This window comes from Rattus norvegicus, chromosome 1, assembly GCF_036323735.1.
Source record: "Rattus norvegicus strain BN/NHsdMcwi chromosome 1, GRCr8, whole genome shotgun sequence".
NCBI lineage: Eukaryota > Metazoa > Chordata > Mammalia > Rodentia > Muridae > Rattus > Rattus norvegicus.
This window is the reverse complement of record NC_086019.1, coordinates 258938015-258951363: the sequence shown is the minus strand read 5'-3', so window position 1 is coordinate 258951363 and position 13349 is coordinate 258938015. Positions and strand designations below refer to the sequence as shown.

At 38.9% G+C, this 13349-nt stretch overlaps 1 pseudogene; it reads left to right on the top strand.

The window, feature by feature from the left end:
- Nucleotides 1-1541: 1541 nt before the first annotated feature.
- Nucleotides 1542-2160, top strand: Timm23-ps4 (translocase of inner mitochondrial membrane 23, pseudogene 4; annotated as a pseudogene).
- The last annotated feature ends 11189 nt before the right edge of the window (nucleotides 2161-13349 follow it).

Here is a 13349-nt window from a genome sequence, read left to right as displayed (position 1 = left end):
TTTTATATCTTCTATGTACCATCCATATATAATTATCTCTATCAACTATATCAATTTAACCTATCTCTATATCTCTATATCTCTATATCTCTATATCTCTATATCTCTATATCTCTATATCTATCTATCTATCTATCTATCTATCTATCTATCTATCTATCTATCTATCTATTTCTAGTCAGAGTCTCAGTATGTACTAGCTGGCCTGTAACATACTCTGTGAACCAGGCTGACCTCAAATTCAAAGAAACCCACTTAGCTCTGATTCCTGAGTACTGAGATCAAAGACAAGCTTCGCCATTTCCAATCCTTCATTCTTTCTTCTTTGCAGAGATCCCTGTCAGTGGGATGGTGCCATCTCTATTTGGCGTAGGTCTTCCTTTGTAAAATAATCAAAGCTAGAAAAATCTATCACAGATATGTCCATTGAGTTGATATCATTAGTCATCACAGAGGAGAGATTTTTAAATTCTTTCCCTACACGGGGACATCTAATCCCCATAGGCCTAAGTGCATCCTCTCCTACTGACGTCCAACTAGGAAATCCAGGTAAGGGAAGGAAATCTGATGTATATTAAGGAAAAGTACATTTTTTCCAAATTATGAAGCCAAATAGTCTTGTTTCTGTAAAGCAAACACATACTTTGGTTTATCTTTTCTTTTTAAATTTTCAGATATAATAAATGAGCCTATGGAATTCTCAGGGAAGCATGTCCAGGCTTCTGTTTCTATTCACTGAAATGCAATCTTTCAGGGTCCTCGCCGGCAGTGAAATGACCTGGCCAGAGGTGAGAAAGAAACCTGGGTTCAGCGTGACTTCATCAGGTGGAATTCAATTTCTAGAGTATCTTTTTCCAGGTGCCAACGTCTTTAACCACAGTGCATTGTGGTAAACAAAAAAAAAAAGTTTCCTGGTGTAATACAATCCCCAGTGCATGAAGAGGTATAATTACATTGAAACTCAACTCAAAGTACGTGTCATCTCTTCTAAAGAGATGGGTTCTACAGATATGCTCCCTGTTCAGGTTAAGGGTTTGGGGAAGGATTTGGTATGGTCTCTGTCCTGCGGAAAGCATAGAGGTCATTCTATTAGCCACCTCTGACCCTGTTGTTGGGCACTTGATATTGCCTGGCCCTACAGATAACACGGATCAACAGGCTGTTAATCCCCTCCAATTCCCTATCTTTTTGATGGAAAAACAGGTTATACAGTCTTTCTTTAGGAGGACAGTCTGCATGGTTTTCATTCCTGGTTTACCTAGTGATATATCTGTATATGTACATATAGATATGTTTACTTCATATCTATATATCAACGTGGATATATTACTGAAATATCTGCCATTATCTATCTCCATACCCTAAAGAATGTTAGTAGAATGTCAGAACACAGTTCAAGAATGGAGTCATGTGAAAAGCAAAAGTGTGGTGCTTAACGAGAGCAGTAACAACGCACGTCTTCCCACTGATGCTGTTGGGGTCAGACACAGGACCCGGCCTGAGGTGGTGGTGGGAAGCCCACCATTATTTGCTGCGACATTATGGAGGGTGGCAGAGGAAGTGGCAATAAATCGCAGACTAGCTGGCTTCTTCGGAGCACAGGAGCGGGTTACTTGAAGGAGGATTTGGCCGGCTCCCACTGACTCTTAAGAACCCCCTGATTCCTTATTTAAATGAGGATCAACGCTATCCCATTCAGGATACAGATGAATTTATTTTGCCAACTGGAGCTAATAAAACCTGAGGCAGATTTGAATGAGCTTTCTTTACTTTTGGAGGACGTTGCACGACAGGGGCTGCATTCGGGGCAATGAACAGTCTTCATTTAGGAGCGAAGGAAACTCAGAGCATGGCCTGGTCCAAGCTAAGAAATGTACAGATTTTGAATATGGTGGTTAGGCAACGGGTTTTTTGGGCTAATACTCTAGGATCCCCAGCTTTACTCGATAGTGCTTTTGGTGTTATCATTGAGAAAACACGGGATGCAGAAGATGACCTCAACACAGTAGCAGCAGGAACCATGATGGGAATGTTGTATAAATGTGCAGGTGGTTTTTGAGGAATAGCGCGCGGTGGCCTGGCAGGACTGACACTAGTCCCTATGCACTGCATAACAACTGGGAGCACATGAAAGGCTCCCTTCTCCAACAGTCACTCTGAAGATGTTTGCACCTCAGGAATGGGGGATACATCATAGACATCCAGATCAATTAATAAGTCAGTCTGAAGTTGCTTTCTCTCTTGTACCTACAATTACTGGGGACTATTGAAGAGCGATTTTCTGTAAGAAAGATCACGGATGCTTCGCCTGCACTGCACTGCTTGCCCTCTGTGAGTGGAAGCTCAACCCTTTGGTGGCTCACTGAGAATGTGTTCTCTTCTTCCTGTAGATGATCTCACACCTCCTACCCCCAAAGAAACCACTCACTCTCCAATTTCAGGATGTACTTTTATTACCATGTTAATTCACTTAAAATTCTAAAACTACTATTGCCCTGTTTTCCAAATAAAGGGTGAAAATAGAACCAAAAAAAAAAAAATGGAGTCATGTGAGAATTCTGAGTGCTTGTGAGAAAACTCCAAAAATGAACTAACAAACAAAAACCCCAAACAAATGAAAAAAGACAAGGGGTTTGTGAATTGAGTTTCTTCAAAACACAGTTTTTATTTGAAATTTGTTTTTCTGCCCCATACCAAGTATTACAGGTCAGTGTGAGCTCTCTTCACTTATTGTTATTCATAGTCTTCTGTACGAAAGCACGTTTTGACACATGTGGCTTGTCCTTGTGACTGAACACTTTATTCATGTGATGCCTCTTAACCCTCAGAGTGTCAATTGCCTGATAATTGTTCTGAGTAAAGTTGGCCGTTGCATGAGACATTGGTCCACCTCAGTTTTAGGCCCCTTCTCCCAGGCTCACATCACCAATTACAGCCGTAAACTAATTTTTCTGTGAAACCATTTGTATTACTACCTCGCCTTTGGATAGTTAATTCTTTCATGATATTTTGGAGGATTTTTTATTAGGAGAATTAGATTTCAGATGTTCACAAAGTTGTTTTGGTCCAGATTGGAGGGCAGCGTCCAGCCCAGTGGATCAAAGGTCACATGGAGAGATGGTGTTCTTGGCTGAGATTCCGAGTCACTAGACTGCGATTTCAAATGGGATGACATTGATTCAATTTTTAGCAGCTCTCGTCCCTCTCTGTCCTTGAACGAGCTACATCTGCTCCCAAATTCCATCTCTCTAGGTTTGAATGACACTCAAGTGACTATGTATCCCCAAGCCATGTTTCTGTTATAAAACATCTTTCTCTCCATGTTACTATTCCTTTTCCACAATGTTGGCTGACCATGAAGAATCCTCTGGAACACAGACCAACTCTAGTACGTGTTCATAGGCTTTCATTATAGTGTCAATCTACCTGCGTATTTAACTGTCTGTCAGTAGCACTCAGTTTCTTGCAGCCTCTCACGGTACTACTGGATATAAGACAAGAACATCTCTTTCTCTACCTTGTCCATGATTCTCAAGAAAAGACAGAAATGAGCTGAGTATTCTGCTGTTACTTGTTATACTTTCCTTCACAGATCTCAGAGACTTTGACCATCTGGCAGTGCTCAGGGTCAAGACCATACTGTCCTAATTGATTTTTTTTTCATCCCAATAAACTTCATCCCTTAAATTCAACCAAACCAAGAGTTAAGATTAAATGGATATTTTACAGTCCATTAAATTACTTGGCTGTCTTGTTTCAATCTAATTTTTAATACCAAGATAATGATGATAGCAAGATCCAATTATTTTGAAAAGCGATAAAAATTGTTATATACAAATAAAAGTGGAAAATGTAGTATTTCACATGGCTGTAAGGAAAAAATTGTCTTTACCAAATGGAGTAAATAAATGACAAGCAAATGTGACTTGCACAAAATGTTTAAAGGCTCCTGGTGTGATGGCACCCACCTTTAATCCCAGTGTTTGAGAGGCAGAGGCATGCAGATCTCTGTGAGTTTGAGGCCAGCCTAGACTACATAATGAATTCCAAGCCAACCAAGACTGTATATTGTGAAACGTTGTTTTAAATGGGAAGCATTGTAGATATTCATAGCATTACATTGCCTGTTGTATGACTTTCAATGGATGTTGTAACACATTGCCGTTCATTCAGTGGCTCGAAATAGCCTCAAAGCAGAAATTTTGTAATCTAAGTCTTAACAGAGCCTTTGCCCCTTTGCAGACTGAAGAGAATACTTTGACCTCTGCCTTTTAGCTTATGAGAACCACCCAGGCTTCCCATCTCTTCCCATGATCTGCTGTGGCCTCTGTGTGTCTCTTACAAGAGACTTCAGCTTAGAAGGCAAGTCTGGAATAAACTCTTCCTCTCAAGATATCTAAATTAATTGCACGTGCATAGGCCCTTTCCCAAATATATATATATATATATATATATATATATATATATATATATATGAACCATTCACCATACTACAGACAACTGTCCATGAAACAGTTCAACTTTGAAATGAATTTTACTTTGGGATGAAATCTGTATTCATCCAATAGAAACAAAAAAATTTGTTTCAGACACAAAATTTTGATCATTTTCCAGTAGTATGTGGTGTGATACTGTACTGTGAATCTGGGACAGAACACCACAGCTCTCTGAGGAGAATGCTGACGCTGTCCATGTATGTGCCTGGTACTCTCCAATGTGTTGTGTTGCTAAGATGTGATATTTGGTAGGAGACTCTTTGTGGCAGCATTGTAAGGTTACCAGAGAATGAGGCTCCTGGAGCTACACCAAGGCCAAAGACTGGCGCACTACTAAGGTGCGTGGATAGAGAAGGGAGAGCAACTTTGCCAAAATGGAGTGGATGGATTTAGTTGAATGGAGTAGTTAGTGGTGGTAGAGCTATGAAGGGTTGACCTGATCATCAGGTGAGAAGACTCCACTGTCTTAGATACAGCTTTACTGCTGTAAACAGACACCCCAATCAGGTTTTATAAGGACAATATTTATTTGGGACTGGCTTATAGGTTCAGAGGTTCAATCCATTGTCACCAAGGTGGGAGCATGATGGTTTCCGGGCAGGCATGTTGCAGGGGGAGCTGAGAGTTCTACACCTTTCTCTAAAGGGTGCTAGGAGAAGACTGGCTCCCAGGCAGCTAGGAGGAGGGTGTTAAAGCCCATGCTCACAGTGATAAGCCTACTCCAATAAGGCTACACCTAATCTAACAAGGTCACACAGCCTAATACTGCCAGTCCCTGGGCCAAGAATATACAAACTAGCACACCTTAAAAGAAAAGAACACTGTTTCCTGAGCTTGAAGTGTGGACTGAATAGAAATAAGAATGCTGACTTGCTGAGCATGGACACTGGGTGCTCTCTGCTTTCTTACTGAAGTACATTATGACCCACTGTGTCAAGGTCCTGTGGCTGTGAGTTCCTGCCATGATGGACTGAACATTCTTTCCTGAAATGACTTCGGTCAGAAGAACTAGTACCACCATTGCAAGCATGTTTCTATTTCACCATATTTTCAATGTGGTACCATCTGCATATTTATTATGGTGGTATATCTGCATGTTGTGTTCACAATTAAAATTAGCCTGACATAGTATGGAAAAAAGACTAATTAAAAATTATAATGAAATAAAAGAAGGCATATTTGTACAATGCTCTCTAATTCTACAATTTCATAGGGACATTAAAGAAAAAAGAAATAAAAGTATACTTTAAATACCAATAATAGAAGTAATTGAATTCATGATGAAATATACATTTTATGCTTACCTCACTTGGGAAGAATTTCATTTTGATTTCATTTTACTTTAGCATTTTAAAAATATAGAAATGGGTCTTTATATTAAAAATATTATTTTTATGCTTTCAGATGCAGTAAAATAAATTGAAGTTATTTAAGTCGTAATTAAGTAAATTAAATAAAACAGAAAGATACTTCATTGAAATTATCAACTTAAAATGAATATTTAAAACCACATTTCCCCACATTTTCTAAATTAGAAAATTTAATGGAAAAATCCTTATTGTAATATATGTTTTTAAAATATAATCTGAGGCTGGCTGGTGAATATTTCAGTGAGTTTGAATAAGAATGGCCTCCATAGGTGTACTGGCTGATTTTATGTGTCAACCTGACACATACTGGAGTTGTCACAGAGAAAGGAACCTCCATTGAGGACATGCCTTTATGAGATACAGCTGTAAGGTATTTTCTCAAGTACTGATCAAAGAGGGAGGGCCCATTGTGGGTGGTACCATCCCTGGGCTAGTAGTCCTGTGTTCTGTAAAATGGCAAGATGAGCAAACCAGGGGAAGCAAGCCAGTAACCTCCCTCCATGGCCTCTGTATCAGCTTCTGCCTCCAGGTTCATGCCCTGTGTGAGTTCCTGTCCTGACTTCCTTTGGTGATGAGCAGCAATGTGGAAGTGTAAGCTGAATAAACCCTTTCCTCTTCACTTTGCTTCTTGGTAATGTTTTGTGCAGCATTAAAACCTGACTAAGACAACAGACTCATAATTTGAATACCTGGTCATCAAGGAGTGGCACTACTTGAGAGAGATCAAGAGTTAGAAGTAAGTATGGTCTTGTTAGGGGATTGGCTGCCAGCACTGATGTGGCTGTCTATACCTCCAGTTACAGGAGCTCTAAGGACCTTTTCTAACTTCTGTTGACACTGCATGCACATGGTACACTTGATTACATTCTATTACATACACAGAAAATATGAAATTATAATAAATACCCAAAAATAAAACGAGTGACTATGTTGCATCTACATGAAGAAAAATACCAAAAGTTAAATATTGAACTAGATGAATTACCCAATGAGCAGATATTATTGTAAAATGCAAAATCTTAAAATACATAATGAATTAGAAAGTCAAAGGGCCAGTAAAGGTGTGATGCTCCGTGTAGCCAGGGTGGGGAGGCAGGGTGGGTTGGTGGGTAGGGTAGAACCCTCATAGAGGAAGGGGGAGAGGGGATGGGATGGGAGTATCCAGAGGGGAAACTGGGAAAGGGTATAACATTTGAAATAAAGTGTAAATAAAGAAAATATCCAATAAAAAATAAAACTTTTAACTAATGAAAAGAAAAAAGAAAACAAAAGAAGGGCACTGCAAGCTCCCTATCCTTGTGAAGTTCAGGGAGGTCATCGATCTTATCACAGTGCTGAAATGGCAAAGCCTTGAACTCTATTTTCAAGTTATTACTGTCAGTGCTTAAAGTAATCTTCACTGACCCAAGTTCGGTCATTTATGAGATGGGCATGTAAACAGTCATCAGCATTCTAAGTTGCCTGTGAGAATCACCCATGCATTGGACATAAAGATACATAGCATTGTTACAAGTAAATCTCATTTTTTTTGTTATTTCTGTCTGTACATATTTAAATGTATGTGACCTGGGGTCTAGAAAGGGCATCAACACAGAAATTCTACTGGGCATACATTATAATATTTAATTTGTCTTCAGTGTTTCAAGTTATTTCAATTATTATTTTAAGGGGAAATTTTGATTCCTTTGACTTAGAGACCAAAAGTGTTATCGGTCATTTAATATTTTGGTCATTTAATATTTTGGTCATTTAATTTTAGCAGCAAAGAAGTTGTTGAAATTAAAATACTCAGTGCTTCTTTTTACTGTATAGATAAGGAAACTAGTCCCTAAGAATTAATCAAATTTCCAAAGCATACAGAGTGATGAAGGTGGGAATGATTACAGTTGAGGCTCTGGACCTCTTTTCTGAACACTAATATTAGACTTCTACCAAACAATGAATGGAGTTGCCTTTTTAGTGGCAAAATAAGCAAGACATAGTTGAATAAATGTTGGGCAATATTGTTCTGATTTTCCTTGGTGTATTTTAGACTCTCATTCAAATAAAAGATTCCCAGTCTGGCATGGTGCACATGTCTACAATCCCAGCACATGAAATATTGGTGCACGGAGATCACAAATAAATTAACAGCTTGGTCTAAATACAGTGAGATCAACCCCTCCAAAAACACCAGGAATACAAACATATAAAATAAGCACCTCTTATTTTACTTAGATAATGGAATTATAAAAGTCACTAGGCTTTCTATACCATAGAATTATAATAACTATTATAATTATAATAAATAATTATAATGATATTTGATGCTTGAATGTGCTGTGATGATGTCTCTGGTTTTAGGAATGACAAGTATCACCAACAAGATTATTTTGCCTGGTTACCTCGGATTCTTAGCAAAGATATTGGACCCATCTGATTTAACAGCCTGAAACATGAACTCTAGAGAGTCAGTCCACTTTAACCTGTCTTCACATATGCTTTCCCCAGGTCATTTGGCTTAGAAAAGTGCCCTATGATTTCATATTCAAACTTACAGCTACTTCTGAGTCCCACTCTAATTGCCCAGCGATCTCACACACTCATTAGGATTTCCTTTCTTTTAAGTTAGGGAACAGAAAGAGGGGACAGCTATGAAATGCTCCCATGGTGACACTGGCTAATTATTTATCATGTCCTTCTACACATGAAAAATTAAATTAAAGGCAGACATGTATTTTTGCAGTATCTTATTATTTTTTAGAATCTTTTACTGTAACTTAAAAATGTAGAAAGAGGGCAAAGCATTTCTGTAACCCGTTAAGATGCAGCTGGTGGTTATTTGCACACAACAATAGCCACATTTGTTTTAATTTTCCCTCTTTATGAGTCTTGCAGAGCTGAAGAAATGGTAAACCGCGACACTGTTCTGCAAATGCTTTTTAGGTAGTTCTAGTTCATTTGTAAAGACCACATTTTCCCTGTGTCATTCAATGCAATATTAAAACCATATTGAACATTTATTAAAAATTTAAAATCATAAGGCAGGAAAATTTTAGAGAGATATAAAAGAAAGGATGAGTCTTTTTTTCTTCATGACACCACTTTCATTTCTAAATATCATATTTACATTTTATTAGAAATCTTGAGCCCACGATGGCCAGTGTTTGCACTGAAAAAAGACTTTCAGTGTCCCTTGGATTGTGAATGACATTACTCTCTCTTTCTTTTTCATCTGTGCCATTTTAGGCAGCTGGCATTTTTATCCAGATTTTATTATCTACAGCATCAAAACACCATTACTACAATCCTGCCAGATTTGAACGTAATTACCTGCTTTCACCTACCTTAGACTGCCATGATCTTACATCAATTAAAACAGAAACATTTATTTTGTGAGATTTTAAACATTGACAGATATATTACTTTCTGTTGGGTTTTGTTTATTTGGGTTCATGTGTTTCTCCTACTGGAGTGTGCAATAAAATGTGAAGTCTGACTGCTTAGAGAGAGCAGTGAGGTCATCACTGACCCAGAAGGCAGCAACTCTATAGGCGTGTTCAACAGTTACTTAGCCAAAGCTCATCCCTTCATCCTGTGACCAATCTGGGAGCCGATGTAGGAAACAAAACAACAAACCTCTTTCCTAAGTTAACTAAAAGAAAATATTTTAGTATACCTTCCAGAAAGTGCATTAATTCTAAAAACAAACACAAGAGTAATTGTCTTACTTCTATGGAAATTTTTACATTGAAAAGTATTCTGGGCCAGAAGGTGGATAGTAGGTAAATGTGCTTGTTGCTAAATCCTAGTGACCTGAATTTGATCCTTGGAAACTACACAAAAGTGAATGGTGAAAGTGGAGCCACAATTGGTCTTCTGCTCTCCACATAGACACTAGGGCATATAACACCACCAGCATTCATACCCTCCAACTAATAAAATAATAAAGAAAATAAAAGTAGAATTTATAGGTCTCATGACCAAGATGCTGCTAGCAATTTGGAAATTGTGTGTGTGTGTGTGTGTGTGTGTGTGTGTGTGTGTGTGTGTTCACCTTGTTTGGATTAACACATGCCTAGGTATTCAGTAGAACAGTGTTTCTAACAGTGAATGTACTTCCAAAGGAACTTAGTTAAATCAGGACACTGACGATCATTAGTATGATCTCAGCAAGTTTGCTAAGGACTGTCTCAGTGACAGTGTTAATTTAAAACTAATAATTCTCTCATGCATCACATTTCAACCACAGTTTCTCATCTTTCCTTTCTTCCCACTTCTCTTCACCTACCTCCACTTTCCCCCAGATCCACTCTTAGTTTGTTTCCTTTCATTAAAGAGGAGGCCTCCCAGGGATATTGACGAAGGATGGTATATCAAGTTGTAATGACACTAGGCACGTCCCTCATAAGAAAGCTGGATGACTCAATCTAGTAGAAGGAAAGGGTGCCAAAAGCAGGCAAACGAGTCAGAGACAGCCTCCCTCCCACTGTTAGGAGGACCATCAGAATACCAAGCTGCACCACCATAACATATATGCCGAGGACTTAGATCAGACCCATATAGTCTCCCTGATTGCTAACTTAACCTCCGTGCCCCGTTAGTTGATTCTGTGTGTTTTCTTGCAGTGTTCTTGATCTCTCTGGGCCCTATAACCCTTCCTACCCTTCTTCCAGAGGATTCCTCAAGCTCATTTTTGACTGCAGGTCTTTGCATAATGTTTGATTGTGGGTCTTCACCTAATGTTTGACTTTGGTCTTTGAATCTGCTCCCATTAGTTGATGGATGTAGCCCTCTGATGGTGATTATAAATATAGAAGAGTATCATTAGCAATCATTTTATTGGCTACCTACCCCCTACCCTGGCCGTGATTGACTCTATCCTAAGTCTCTGGGCTATCCAGGAAGTTGGGGGTGGTCTCCCTCTCATGGTATGGGTCTAAAAAAAAACTCTTCTTTTGTCAGGACAGAATATTAAGACCAAGACAACTAACAGAAGAAGTGTTTAATTAGGGCCTTACCATTTCAGAGGGCAGTCCATGATCACCATGACATAGACTATGGCAGCACATAGGCAGACATGGCACTGGAGTAGTAACTCAGATCTTATACCCTAGTCAGCATATAGAAGAGAGAAAGAGAGGAAGACTGGGTCTGGTGTGGGCTTTTTAAAGCTTAAAGTCCATCCCTAGTGACACACCACAAAGCCATGCTTCCAAATCCTTCTTAAACAGTTACACCATCCACGGTCAAGTATTCTCATATACGAGCTTATGAGGGTACTTATCACTCAAACCATCACATGGCTACACTTAGCAGATGGCAGAAGAAGGGAAAGTTTATTTAGTAGCACAGCTGCATCCTTTATCTATTCATTCTTCCGAGCGTTGATATTCCTGAATCAACTGAGTGTGGACTCAGACTTGGGTTGAAACCATTGGCTTTGCCAGGCATTCATCTCCCAGTTGATAGATCATCAGGTTTTTCAGTCTGTGCAATCATGTGAGGCATTCTCTTAAGCACAAACCATTATCTGTACTTGAATATTCATCTTTATAGTCTGTTTCCTCAGAGAACTTTGTCATTATGAACCACCATTGGTGTTGTTGAGATAGTATTAAAAAAATCTTATCTTGAAATTTCTTAGGAATATATGAGGTGGAAATTTCTGGTTTCTTTGGAGACTCAGTTGTCATGATGTTTATCTGGAAGCCTTCTTATGAAAGAATGATTTTTGTTGAAGCAGACATGTGGGAAGATACTTTGCTGAGAACATACATGTGCTGTTTTTCTGGAAGCAGCCTGGTAAAAGAGCTTGTGATGTTTTGCTAGAATGGATGCTTAAGTGATGATGTTTTGGAAGGATATAAATATAACCCAACAGACAGTAGATGATGCTGGATGGTATTGGTACAACCAACAATTCATTGCTAGTCATGATTTTTCATGACTTTGTAGAAACACACCAATATAACTTCTGGTGATATTCCAATGGTTTCTTGTCACTTCTGTGAACTCATGTCAATTGGCAAAGCCTGGAAGTTTCTTCTGGATAGAACCGCCATTGCTGAGTTGTGAATGGTGTTTGTGAGTGGTTGGGAGTTGCTGCGGCTGATTCATGTGAAGTGCTGGTAACACAGATTGGATTTGCTCCGAAGAATTATTTCTAAACAGGTCCACATCCTCCTTTGCTCGATTAACCTTTCCTTTCCACAATCTCTGGTGAGGGGTGGGCTAGAAGGGAAGTTAATGCATTAAAAAAAAACCTTATTAGAAGTAGATTTTGAGAAAAATCTAAGCTTAGAACTGTTTTCTGCATTTTTAATTTAATTAAATTTGTACATGTTTGTGTAGTTGGCTTGCACGTATATCAGTTCACTGCATGCGTGCCTTGTACCTGAGCCGTCTAGAAGAAGACATTGGGCCTTCTGGGTCTGGAGGTTCCGAGATGCGTGAGCAAGGGTGTGATGGCTGAGAATTGGACACGGGTCTCCTGGAAATAGAACAAGTGCTCTCAAGTGCTATAGTGTTTGTCTCCAGCTCTGTTTACATCCACATTTTGAGTTGTATCGCATGCCACTCAATCAAAATGCATTGAAAATCCATTCATCTCATAGTCCCTGAAAGAAGATAATAAGTGTGCCTCAGTGAGAAAAAAAACGACCCAAAAACCATGGGCATAAGAACATGCTGACATCGGCCAGGGATGGTTTTGCATTTCAGATAATTTAAACACATGGGAAAACAGTCCTGTTGCTAAGTGATATCATGTTTATTAGTCTCTTAGCAAAATTCATATGGTGAAGCTGACAATAAAATAACTATTTGCAGACCAAAGTGCAATCTGGTTAGCAACTGTCACTGCTTAGGCCACATCTCAGGCATTCAATCAAGCAGAACTTTGAACGTGAGCACTTTCGACATGGAAGATTCTAGACACAAATATCTCAGTCCAGAGGCCAAAGCAGAAGCCCACAAGGCTGACAACAGCGAGGGGGAAAGATAGACTTGTGTCACTGCAATTGTCTCATACACTACATTTTTTTAAACCAGAAACTAGGAATCTTAAATGAATTTTTCAGATGCTTAATTATAATAAGACGCAGTTTAACAGAGACACAAACACACACACTCATGCAAATGGACAATATTAATCCTTTTCATGATTGTTGTATAAACAAGTAGACCAAATTAGAAATTGTAATAAAATGACATAGTGTATGGTGCAAGCTAAACTTCATGACAGAACTGGATTCTGAGGAAGTTCTGAGGTTTTCCCCAGTGTCCCATGAGGTCAGTGTCTTTGGCCATAACTTAAATAGAAAATCACATGAAAAGTATGATCTTCCATCAGTCCATGCTGGAAATTCTAAACCAGAAGCCATGCACTAATGATCTTGAAGAAATAAAGAACAAATAAAACATGCTATGATGATAACCTCAGGGTGTCCTAAATAAGGACTGGCATCTGTCTGAGGAATGGCTTGAGAAACAGATTTCCTTC